At 38.7% G+C, this 4,498-nt stretch overlaps 1 non-coding gene across 1 annotated transcript; it reads right to left on the bottom strand.

Moving 5' to 3' along the window:
• Positions 1-3,109: 3,109 nt before the first annotated feature.
• LOC142177852 (small nucleolar RNA R71) lies at positions 3,110-3,216 on the bottom strand. Its single transcript, XR_012706397.1, has one exon. It is a non-coding gene; the product is annotated as a small nucleolar RNA R71 (small nucleolar RNA).
• Positions 3,217-4,498: the final 1,282 nt, after the last annotated feature.

The raw sequence follows: 4,498 nt of genomic DNA, 5'->3' as shown, positions 1-4,498 counted from the left end.
GGCCTTCTGGTGTAATCGCACCTGCAAAATTTTGACCGCAGGTGCGAGCTCGCAGAAGCGAGCCTGGCATCGCAGGTGCGGGTGGTCCACATAAGAGGATCAAACATCGTAGAAGCGCAACCGCAGAAGCGACAAAATGGTCGCAGATGTGGCCTGGGCTAAGGGGGCATTGGACCGCAGAAGAGGACTCTTATCCGCAGAAGAAAAAATAGCGCAGAAGTGGATAGATGACCGCAGAAGCGAGTAAGTGTCCGCATGTGCGAAACCTCAGGACAAATTTAAAAAACAGAGGGATTTCCGACATTTTTGTCGTTTTTGGACATTTTCAACACGGGTTGAGGCGATGTTTGAGCGAGAATTCACGGGAAAACTTGAAGTAAGTCACTTGTGATCATTGTTAGTCAATAATATTGAATTATTATCGATTATTCCGACTAGATTACATTTGTTTGAGGTGAAATTCGAGGATTTGGGCCTAGGGATTTGAAAATAAGATTTGGGGATTTGAAGGTCGAGTTGATGTCCGAATTTGGTAAAATTTGCATGGGTGGACTCGTGGTTGAATAGGCGTTCATATTTTGTAACTTTTGTCTGGTTGTGAGACGTGAGCCCCACTATTGATTTTTTAAATGAATTTCGGAATTTAATTGGAAAATCTAGTATTTTCATATATAATTGGTTTCTATAATTCGTATTGAGTATATTGAATTGTTTGTAACTAGATTCGACACATTCGGACACCGATTCACGAGGCAAAGGTTTATTGGAATCTTGAGTTTGTTGCCACGTGAGGTAAGTATCGTGGTTAACCTTGACTTGAGGGAGTGGGACTTGTTTGTCTATTTGCTACTTGATTTAATGTGGGGGTACAACGTGTATGTGAGGTAATGAGTACTTATGCATTGTGGTTTGATGGTAGGCTATAATTACATATTTTAGTCACTTATTTCACTCTAATTTATGGCACTTTAATTGAGTTTGAGCTTTAATCGCTAGTGTTTTGCACTTATTGTGTGTTTTATGCCTTGTAGTAGTGATTCCAAGTGATGTAGATGTTATAGAGCTAATTCAAGTTATTTGGAGCTTTGAAGTCAGAGTAAAATCTCAAGGGATTAAGCCGGGATCGTGTTCGAATCAAAGACCAAGTCTGGATGTCAAAATCGAAGCAAATTCCGTACTTTGAGAAATTTGCACTAGTGCGACGCATTGTGTGATGCGCTAGTGCAAAATCTGCCGAGAACTCAAATTGCAAATCGTACTGGAAATAACCACTACACCGTCTCATGGTGTGGCGCAGCATTCGGCATGCGGCAGTACAAAATATTTAGAGTATCGTCCCATTTTCGCTAAAAAGGGGTATTTTCGTCCGGGGTTTACTGGGGGATGGCTTAAATACATGGGAAAACACCATTTTTGGGATTTTTGGACAGCATTTCGACCTAAGGAGGCAAAATAGGAGTGGGAAGAACACAAGCACAAGGATTTCATCATTCCTTCCTCACTCAAGATCCGGGTTTGGATGGAATTTATGTTTTCCTGTACTTTAGTTAAATTTGTGAAGAACTTCTCCATGTCTATGGAGTAATTCCTTTTGGGTTTTGATGGATTTGGTGTATTGATGATTATTTGTAGATTATAACTCTATTTTTATGTATTTGAATCATTTTTGGAAGATTTAATTGTTGCGTCTATATTCAATTGTTCTTGTAATCGAAAGAGGCACAACTTGTGATATCTTTGCACTATGTTGTTGGTTGAGTTCATAGATTCTTCTAAGTAATCGAAATAGGCTAGTTGAATCATTGGTTAAATCTAGTTAGGATAATAATCGAAAGAGGTTTTCCTAAAGACCGATCCACTACGCATTCTTGCATATCTTCACAGAGCTTAAATTGGTTCATATTGTGAGGTTGAGACTTAATCGAGAGAGGAGTTTCTACTAAATAATTGTACTGATAAGTAAGTGAATTTAAGAGACTCACTTGAATATTAGAAGTGAATTATCTAGAGTATAATCCCAGACTATTATCTTGTACCTATCCTATCAAAATCGTATTTTCCCCCATTGTCATCTTCCTTTGTTTAGTCCTTGCTTTGTTTGTCATTAGTTGATTAGCTCTATATTCTTAGTTAAATTTTATTATTAATCATATAAATCTAAGCGGTTGATCCTCCTGGATATTAATCTAGCTACAAACAACGATAATACTATTTAAACCCAATCCATATGGACACGATATTATATTATACTATATTTGCCTTGCAAGCACAATTTAAGTGTGTGTTTTGCACTCGTCAAATTTTAGCGTCGTTGCCGAGGATTCGCAATCAATAGTGTTAGAACTAGTTTGTAGTGCTAATTCAGGAATTTATTTTATATTTTTTTTACTTTTATTTTGTTCTTCACCGGTTTCTCCTCCGTGTGGATTGCAACAGGTTAAGTCCGTAGTGTATGACACGATCTTCTTGTAAAGAAGTAATACCTTAAAATCCAGAATTGGAAAAACACTTGTGGAAACAAAGGAAGGAGAAAGAGTTCACCGTAAGGTTCTTGGGGCAAACTTCAACCCAAGAACACATGGCTAATAACAATGACAATGAGGTAAAGGAAGCTGCAAGGATAGCTGCTGAGGAAGCCTATAGAGTTGTTGAGGAAACTATCAAAGACAATAGGGGTCGAAGATTCAATCTAAATCGACCCTTAATTGAAGACTAGATCAAGAATGCGGTACCAAGGCTTGGTAGAGCATTGGGTGACTATGCCAAAACAGTCTACAATCAAGGATTGTTAAGTGTTAGAACACCTCCAATTGCAGCTAAAAGTTTTGAGTTGAAGCAAGGTTTGCTTCAAACCATTCAAAATAGTTACAGTTTTAGAGGGAAGATGAATGAAGATCCAAACACACATCTGATGGATTTCAAGGAGATTATGAACATCTTTCAATACAATGGGGTGTCACAAGATTCAGTGTATTTAAGGGCATTCCCCTTTTCACTTAAAGATGATGCTAAGTAGTGGCTTTGAAGTTTTCCAAATGGGTCAATTAGAATATGGGAGGAAATGACCAGAATATTTCTTGATAAATATTTCTCCTCAGCTAATACGGGCAAGTTTAGAAGAAAAATCCATAACTTCTGCCAAAAAGATAATGAAACTGTTTTTTAAGCATGTGAGAGGTTTAAGGAGATAGTTAGATGGTGTCAACATATCGGAATTGAACTCTGGATGCAACTCCAGGATTTTTTGATGGATTGACACCGACCTCGCGTAGAACATTGAGCAATGCAGTTGGAGGCCCATTTATGAAGAAGACTCCAAAGGAGATAGTTACAATTCTTGATGAGTTATTCGAACATGTTAATCAGTGGCCCTCTGATAGTGTGGAAAGAATAAAATTACCTGGTGTTCACCAAGTTGATGCTACTAAATCTGCACAAGTACAACTTGATGCTATGGCTAAAGAAATATGAAAGCTAATTGTAGCTTCGATGAAAAATGTACACCACACAGTTTGTGATATATGTGGAAGAGGACACCCTACTCATGAGTGTCAAGCCTCAACTGAGGAGGTAAATGTTGTAGGAAACTATAATTTTAATGCAATGGGTCAGAGGCACCCTGGTTTTTCATGGAGTTCACCTAGGGGTACTGTAAATGCATGGAAGTAAAATAACCCCAGATTCCAGGAACAAGGAGCTCCAGGTTTTAAAACTCAACAGAGGCAGCAGTATCAACCTCCGCAGTCGAATCAACCCAGCATGGAAGATCTTATGAACACCTTCATTATCAAGACGAATGAGAGGCTTGATGCCCATGATGCAGCAATCAAAGAATTGGGTAGATCTTTTCGAAGCCTGGAAAGACAGGTTGGGTACTTAGCTACTCAATGTCTGAGAGAGCCCCAGGAACACTCTCGGCTGATACAGAAAAAAATCCCAAAGAAACAGTGAATGATGTAACTTTGAGAAGTGGGCAAGTGTTGAAAGATCTCACCCCAATCCACAAAGATATGAGACATGAAAAAGAAAGCGTGGAGCAGCTGAAAAATGGTATCTAAAAGAAGAAGGAAGAACACTCGAGAAGGAAGGAACCTAAGGCGAGCAAGTATATGCCTTCGCTTCTTTTTCCCCAAAAGCTAAGTAGAGAAAAGCTGGACAAGCAGTTCGAGAGATTTCTAGATGTACTGAAACAAGTTCATATAAACCTACCATTCACATAAGTGCTCTCACAAATGTCGGCTTATGCCAAGTTCTTGAAGGAGATCCTGACTAATAAGGGGAAAATAGAAGAGACCTCAGTGGTCAAGCTCACAGAGCATTGCAGTGCAATATTGCAAAACAAACTCCCGCAAAAGTATGGAGATCCAAGGAGTTTTACCATACCTTGCTCTTTAGGCACTACTAATTTTGATAAGTCTCTATGTGATTCTGGTGCTTCAATTAATTTAATGCATCTATCTATTTACAGAAAACTGGAGAAGGAGATTGGAGAGATAAG

This window comes from Nicotiana tabacum, chromosome 23, assembly GCF_000715075.1.
Source record: "Nicotiana tabacum cultivar K326 chromosome 23, ASM71507v2, whole genome shotgun sequence".
Lineage (NCBI taxonomy): Eukaryota > Viridiplantae > Streptophyta > Magnoliopsida > Solanales > Solanaceae > Nicotiana > Nicotiana tabacum.
The sequence above is the reverse complement of the archived record's forward strand: the minus strand, read 5'-3'. Positions and strand labels throughout refer to the sequence as shown.